Below are 8,767 nucleotides of genomic sequence, written 5' to 3'. Positions count from 1 at the left end.
CATGGCATTATTGTTACCAAACTTTTGCTTCCTCTCTCTGTAGAAGGAGAAGATTTCTTTGCTTTAATGGTGTCCAAGTTTGGTATTGAAATTTTCTCTGCTCAGTAAAATTGAGCAGAAGCGATCCAAGCCACTTCCAATCAGAAGCTTTGAGACCCATCATGTGGTTCCCTCATCACATTCTTTCCTCTTCTGCAAGATCATCCCCAAGACTAGCATATCCCAGAAAAAGTGTATTCCCTTAGCCTGGCTCCTGGAACAAAAACAACATGGAGCAGAGACATGAAGGACACAAATGTGAGAAATAAACCTCTGTGGTCCTCAGCCTCTAAGATTTGGGAGTCATTTGTTACTGCAGTAGAACCCGGTCGGACGTCTTCTACACTCTGTAATCTCCAATGCATCTTATTTTCCTTTCTACTCAAAACAGCATCTCATATAATTATTTGCCTATAGTAGACATTCGATAAAAACTGGCCAAATACAATTTTTCTTTTCCGGCCAGGTGCAGTTGCTCAAGGCCTGTAATCCCAGCACTTTGGGAAGCCAAGGTGGGTGGATCACCTGAGGTCAGGAGTTTGAGACTAGCCTGGCCAGCATGGTGAAACCCTGTCTCTACCAAAAATACAAAAATTAGCCAGGCATGGTGGTGCATGCCTGTAATCCCAGCTATCCAGAGGTTGAGGCAGGAGAATTGCTTGAACCCAGGAGGCGGAGGATGCAGTGAGCCAAGATCGTGTCACTGCACTCCAGACTGGGTGATGAGAGTGAAACTCCATCTGAAAAAAAAAAAAAAAAAAAAGAATTTTTCTTTTCCACTTTTGTTTTCCTTCCCTTTTCTTTCTGAACAATTTAGTTCAAAGCCATTAGAGAGGCCAAGGAAGGTAGGTGTTTGGGAAAGGGGTAGAAGAGGATCTGCAGTGGCTCAGAGCAGGTGGCTGGAGCCTGAGCAGCATGAGGAGGCTTGATCACATAAATACCGACTATGTGTCATGGGAGCCAAGTTTCTCACTATCAGAGAAAGGCGTTACAAATGCAGGAAGCAAGAAAATTATAATGAGCCCTGTTTCGTTGGATAGGAAGTGGAGATGACAATGTGATGGTGGCTTACCAAAAATAGATGTTGCCTTATCTGGCTTACTCTCCATTACCAATTGATCAAATCAACACTGATGATATTTAACATTTCCCATACCACTATGCACTGTGTTCTGAGTATCTGCATCCCCCCCAATTCACATATTGAGATTCTAACCCCAAGTGAACCCTATTCATACGTTGAAATTCTAACCCTACTAATAGGAGGTAGGGACTTTTGGGAGATGATTAGGTCATGAGGCCAGAGTCCTCGTGAAGGAATAAATAGGCCCAAAGGTGCTCCTTCACCCCTTCCACCATGTGAGGATTCAGCAAGAAGATACTGTCTATAAGGAAGAGGGCCCTTACCAGACACCAAGTCTGCCAGCACTGTGGTCTTGGACTTGTCAGCCGCCAGAACTGTGATGAATAAATGTCTGTTGTTTATAAGCTGCGTAGTTTATGGCATTTTATTATAGTAGCCCGAATGGATTAAGTCACCATGCTTGAAGGTTCAAGGAAAATCACATGTGGTGTGCACCTGACTTAAAACATGTTATTTTTGCCAGGCACAGTGGCTCACGCCTGTAATCCCAGCACTTTGGGAGGCTGAGGCAGGTAGATCACCTGAGGTTAGGAGTTCGAGACCAGCCTGGCCAACACAGTGAAACCTTGTCTCTACTGAAAATACAAAAAAAAAAAAAAAAAAAAAAATTAGCTGGGTGTGGTGGCAGGTGCCTGTAGTCCCAGCTACTCGGGAGGCTGAGGCAGGAGAATGGAGTGAACCCGGGAGACAGAGCTTTCAGTAAGCCAAGATCACGCTACTGCACTCCAGCCTGGGTGACAGAGGGAGACTCCCTCTCAAAAAAAAAAAAAAAAAAAATTAGCCAGGCGTGGTGGCAGGCGCCTGTAATCCCAGCTACTCAGGAGGCTGCGGCAGGAGAATCGCTTGAACCTGGGAGGTGGAGGTTGCAGTGAGCTGAGATCTCACCATTGCACTCCAGCCGGAGCAGCAAGAGGGAAACTCCATCTCAAAACAAAAACAAAAACAAAACAAAACAAAAATTTATTTTTAATCTGGGACAAACAGGTGACAACAATAAAAAATAATAATGAAATAAAATAAAAATTTTAAAAATGTCTTCATCTTCAAAAAGAAGGTTAACAACATAATCCTTTTTCTTTTTTTTGAGACAGGGTCTCACTCTATCATGGTTATTTTGGTTCAGTTAACTGTCCCACTGGGCTTGTGCAGTGGCACAATCATAGCTCACTGCAACCTGGAATTCTTGGGTTCAAGTCATCCTCCTGCCTCAGCCTCCTGAGTAACTGGAACTACAGGCATGCACCACCATATCCAGCTAATTTTTTTTTTTTTTAATTTTTGTAGAGATGGCGTCTTGCTCTGATGCTCAAGCTGGTCTTGAATTCCCGGCCTCAAGCAACCCTGCCTCGACCTCCCAAAGTGGTGAGATTACAGGCATAAGCCATGGGACCCAGCCACACAATACTTAATATTGCTGAGGAGGTAGCAATTAATAATTAATTAATTAACTATTAAGGATTATACTCTCCTTTCATCCACAGCTCAAAAGGGCTTTATATAGCTTTATAAAATTGATTTCCCAATAGTAGGACGCCACAGGGGCATCTCTTGATGTAACAATTCAGCTGCAGCAGAGAGAAAAAAAAACCACTGTCATTGGGCTGGATAGATGGGTAGAATAAGAGTCCATCTATTTATTTGAATTCAAGTTAATTCATTCTTATGTGTCATTTAGTGATGTTTATATTTTTATCTCATGATTTTTTAACCTGGTTTTTTTTTCCCCAGAAGGAAAAGCAGCTTTAAGCATCATCAAAGCTCCGGGCCCATTTTGCTACAATGACTAATGCATTTTGTAACTACCTCATTAGGATAAAGACCCGTGGGCAAGTTTCGTTCTAGTTGTTTATACAGCAAGAAATCCAGGCCCATCTGCTCTTACAGACCTGTATCAAGAAATGCTTCTCTCAGGACCAGATTTTGAGGAAGGCATGAAGATCTTTTCATCTAAGTTTTCACCTGAGTTGATGTAGAACCATCTAATCCACTCACTATAGAAGACAAAGATGAGAGGTCAGAGGTGGCAGAAACACAAACAACTCATTCTGTTTCAGGAGATGATACTATTTCTTCCCCGAGGGACATAACGCTCATTGTTGGACCTGGCTTCTCAATGAGGCTGAGAAATGTCTGCTCTCACGGCTTCCTAGTTCTCTGGTTTCCCAGGAATATCAGCTGTGAAAAGGTACGTATCTCAAGCGGGAATCAGGGGGACGGTGAACTGAACCAAAAATAATCATGATAATCAGGCATTATACACAGTTTTGTATCAGATGCTGTCCTGGGTACCAGGGATACAAAGATGACAAAAGATGGCCCCTGCTTCTTACTCCAGTGGGACAGACAAATAAACAAGTCATTGGGATACATGAAGTGGGAGAGCCACATGCCAAGAGTTGACAAAACACAAAGGAGGGAGCAACTAACACTGAGGGCCTGGGGGCCTGCACAGAGGAGGTGGCCTTTGAGTTGTACTTTAGAAGACAGTAAAGAAACTTACAGGAGGGGAACAGGAAACAGACAGCTCTGGAAACTGGGAGCTTGTTTTTTGCTTATTTACTTATAGGTTTTCTAATTATTATTGTTGTTGTTGTTATTATTATTATTATTATTATTTGTTTTGAGATGGAGTCTCCCTCTTATTGCCCAGGCTGGAGTGCAATGGTGCAATCTCGGCTCACTGCAACCTCCACCTCCTGGGTTCAAGCACTTCTCCTGCCTCAGCCTCCTGAGTAGTTGGGATTACAGGCACGCGTCACTATGCCTGGCTAATTTCGTGTTTTTAGTAAAGGCAGGGTTCCCCATGTTGGTCAGGCTGGTCTCGAACTCTTGACCTCAGGTGATCTGCCTGCCTTGGCCTCCCAAAGTGTTGGGATTACAGGCGTGAGCCACTGCACCCGGCGGTTTTCTAATTATTAAAGTAAGAAATATTCACTTTAAAAATATGGAAAGTAGAGCCTGGTGTGATGGTTCATGCCTGTAATCCCAGCACTTTGGGAGGCCAAGGTGGGCTGATCACCTGAGGTCACAAGTTCAAGACCAGCCTAGCCAACATGGCAAAACCCTGTCTCTACTAAAAATACAAAAGTTAGCTGGGTGTGGTGGTGCACACCTGTAGTCCCAGTTACTCGGGAGGCTGAGATGGAAGGATCCCTTGAACCCAGGAGGAGGAGGTTGCAGTGAATGGAGATCATATCACTGCACTCCAGCCTGGATGACAGAGTGAGACTTTTTCTCACACACACAAAAAACCACACACACAAGGAAAGGAACCTTTCCCAAAAGAGAAAGCAATGACCCCGCCACTAAATGGCCCATGTCTTCAATATCTAGGGGGTAATACTATAGCAATATTTAACATTTTGCCATAATTTCTTGTTTTCTTTTTCTATGAATTTTAATATAGAATTGTATTTATACTATATTTATAACTTTGCATATTATTTATACTCAAAACATATTCTATCATTAAAGAACTTAGCAAATCAATATTTGATAGTCAATTTATCATCAAAACAGATTTAACATATGTAAGCATTAATTTGTTGTGGATTTTTTTTTTTTGGCTCTGAGTTTTCAGTTATATAAAGGATGTCTGTGTGTAAAATTTTGTCATATTTTAGAAGTTGAAATCCTGGGTTAAAGTATATGAATATGATTAATACTCTTGAAAACTGTCCATGTTACTTTCTACAGAGGTTGCACCAATTTAAATTATCTCTAGCAGTATCTTTCTTACCAAACCTTTACCAACATTGCACAGAATGTTTTAAAATGGGTTTTATTAAAGTGTACTAATCTTAAACGTACAGCTCACTGGAATAGTACCGTTTTAAAAAACATTTAATAATTTAATAGGTAAAATTTCGCACCTATGTTATTACTGGTAAAGACAAATGTTTTCTCATGCTTATTAAATTCTTGAGCTTGCTCTTTTGTGAATTGTCAGTTTATGCCATTTATCTATTGATGTCTAAGTGGTTTTAAAAAGTCTGTATGTTTCATTTATACTCGTCATATTTACTGTAAATATTTTTCCCAACTTCTTGTTTCTTTTCAGTTTCTTTGTGATGTGTTTTGACAATCAAATCTTTCACTGTTTTTGTGATCAGTTTTTTCAGTCTTGTCCTCTGTGACTTTTTAAAAGTGGGATTCAAAATATTTTCAGAGTTCTTTGAGATGTCTTTGACTATTTGGAAGTATATTTTTTAATTTCCAATTTTGGGGGGATTTTCCAGATATCTTTCTGTTATTGACTTCTAGTTTAATTCCATTGTGGTTGGAGAACATCATTTGTATGATTTCTTTTTTTTTTTGAGATGGAGTCTCGCTCTGTTGCCCAGGCTGGAGTGCAGTGGCTGGATCTCAGCTCACTGCAAGCTCCGCCTCCCAGGTTTATGCCATTCTCCTGCCTCAGCCTCCCGAGTAGCTGGGACTACAGGCACCCACCACCTCGCCCGCTAGTTTTTTGTATTTTTTTAGTAGAGAGGGGGTTTCACCGTGTTCGCCAGGATGGTCTCGATCTCCTGACCTCGTGATCCACCCGTCTCGGCCTCCCAAAGTGCTGGGATTCACTTGTATGATTTCTATACTGTTACATTTGTTAAGGTGTGTTTAATGGCCTAGAATGTGGTCTATCTCAGTGAATAATCCACATAAGCTTGAGAGAAATGTGTATTCTGCTATCGTTGACTAACGATCCAAGATCTGGTTGGTGGATGGTGCTATTTACATGATCTATATCCTTACTGACTTACTGCCTGCTTGATCTATCAATTACTGACAGAGGGATGTTGAACTCTCCAACATAATAATGGATTTGCCCATCGCTCCCTCCTGTTCCATCAGTTTTTGACTTATGTATTTTGTTGAGTGCATATATGTTTAGGGTTGTTATCTTTTCTTGGCAAATGAGCCCCTTTATCATGATGTAATGCTCCAATTTATTCCTGATAATCTTTCTCTTCAGAAGTGGCTTTGTCTGAAATTAATATAGATACTCTTGATTAATGTTAGCATAGAATATCTCTCTCTATCCTTTACTTATAATCTATCTGAGTCTTTATATAAAAAATGGGTCTTTGCAGGCAACATATAGTTAGGTATTATTTTTAATCTGTGCTGACAATCTCTGTCTTTTATTGGTGTATTTGGACCATTTACATTCAGATCTTTACCGTGAAAACTGGGTAGGGCTCTTGGAGTTAAAGACCACAAAAATGCAGTGACTCCCTCAAGACTGCGGCCCTCGGGAGTTTCTACTCTTACACTAGTCCACACTCAGCCTCCAAAATTTAATTCAAAATTACCATTTAACGTACAACTCTTAATTGACTAATGTCAGTGGAAATCTATGCCAAGGAGGTAATGATCAACACATCTAGAAGACTATTTGTTTTCAGATATACAACCATGGCTACGCATTCTGTCTAGAAAGTTTCTGTGAAGCATCCCTTTAAAATGAATTCATTTCTAGGGACATGAAAAGCATGTGGCCACTTTACACTTACAGAAGATCTCAGCCAAGTCTTGGTAGCAGAGAGCCAAGGAGGAGTGACATGGGAGTCAGACTGGCTGAAAGGGTGACCTTTCCTGGGAGCCCCTAGGGCTATGCTTCTGGAGGATGCAGTTCTAAGAGCTTCTCAGAAACAACATACCAAGCCGGGATTTTATGTCTTACCCAAAGCACCTCCCTTTATCCTGCTGGTTGACTTTGTATCTATCCAGAGCTACTCAGTTTACACATCTGGCCAATGTCACACCATGTTGCCATGCCCTAAAATAATTTCAGAGCCCCTATATACCTCCTACCTTCCTACTGTGGTGAGAGAATAAAGGTTCCAGTCTACCTTTAGAGCAAAATAAACATCTGGACAGAGTTGGGTGAAGTCACCTGGGCACCTCTTGCAGCTCACCAAAAGGACTTAATAAAAACAGCATGTTAAGGCTTTTCTGCCTATGGAGTGAGTAGCTGTACTTTTATTCCTTTACTTTCTTAATAAACTTGCCTTCACTTTACTCTATGGATTCGTTTCGAATTCTTCCTTGCATGAGATCCAGTAACCCTCTCTTGGGGTCTGGATCAGGACCCCTTTCCAGTAACATCTTTCTGGCTAACCACAAAGGAACTATACTGAGGAGACCCCTGATCCAAAGGAAATAGATTGCAGCACCGACTGGCCAACTTTGGGTAAGTGATATGTATTTACCCAGGTAAAGGATGGGATTGGGCTAGAGGCCCAACTTAGGAGAATGAGTCTCTCCTAAGACAGAGAGGGTAAAGGCCCCTCTTAATAAATGGCAAGGATGCTTGACCTAACCCAGATTTGAGTCCCAACTTAGGAAGGTTAGAGTCCTTCCTAAGATTTAGATGGTTGGAGACCCTTCTCACTAAAGACCCTCTCAGCTAAGAATGGGTTTGGCACTACAGGGTGTTAACTGCTATTCTCTTTGGATTAATCTGCTTCGCACTCTTTGCTGACGGCTGTAGGTGACAGGATTAGGCATGTACAGGATCATGGGAAATGGGGAGCTTTTTCCTTCCTAAAGGGAACACTTAAGAGCTGATGGGACTGCTGGAACAGGTCCCTTCGAGACCGACAAGCAGCTGCCTGAACTTTTGATTCAGCAACGCTGCAATGGTTGGGTCTTTCTCTGGCCTTCCTGAGCATTTCACCTTTCCCACCCTGCTGCAGGCAATCCTTTTCTTTCTCTTCCTCTCCTTTCTCTTTTCTAACTTTTCTGTTACTCAGGGGAACTGTTCACTCTTTCATCCTGCCCAGAAACCATGTGTTGAAAAATGTTCTTGGGAGCTTGACCTTATAACTATGTGGCAGTACTTTCTGTTGGTCTCTGCCTTGGAGGAGGCTCATGTCATAGTTTGCCCTAAAAATTATCTTGAGCCACTAAAAGCCTTTCAAGTTCAAAATACGCTGCTCTAGACTCCTTCTTGGAAGAGTAATAGAAACTGCCCAGTGTTGTAGCACAGTAGCTAAGGTTTTGCCATTTTACAATTGAGGTTCAGGTTCAATTCCTGGCTTAGGGAATAAGTCTTTTCTGGTTTGATATCTATGTAGCTTTGGCCACTTGTTAATTCTTGGTGCTTCCATGAACAACTCCTGGCTTCCCTTCTTAAATTTTCCTTTCTCTGAGCACAGAAATATTGACTTTTTGGCCTGGCTAATGTTGGGTAATAAAAAATTTAAAAGGACTTTTTTTTTTTAAAGAGCACTGTGGCTAAAAGTCAGCTTAATTAAAAGTGGATATTCAAGCTTTAACAGCCTAGGACTCCTTGGGAAAAACAGAGGAGGTGCCACAGACTCCGCTTTGGGAAAAATCTGTTTTCCTCATGAAACCCCAGGAACTGAAAGTGGATAGATTGCTCTCAAAATCTAAGGCTCTTTTCTGTTTTGTATTGCATTATCTGACGTGTTTAACTTTTAGGGGTATCAGAAAGTACTTCACGTTATGAGAGAGCATTGGTGTATAATAACAAAGTAGGAAATATACTTTTATGGATGGCTAATGGCAGTTATGGGGGGATACTCGGCTTTTTGCACATTTAGATCAGAGAAGCATGCTCTT

Source organism: Macaca nemestrina, chromosome 3, assembly GCF_043159975.1.
Source record: "Macaca nemestrina isolate mMacNem1 chromosome 3, mMacNem.hap1, whole genome shotgun sequence".
Lineage (NCBI taxonomy): Eukaryota > Metazoa > Chordata > Mammalia > Primates > Cercopithecidae > Macaca > Macaca nemestrina.
The sequence above is the reverse complement of the archived record's forward strand: the minus strand, read 5'-3'. Positions refer to the sequence as shown.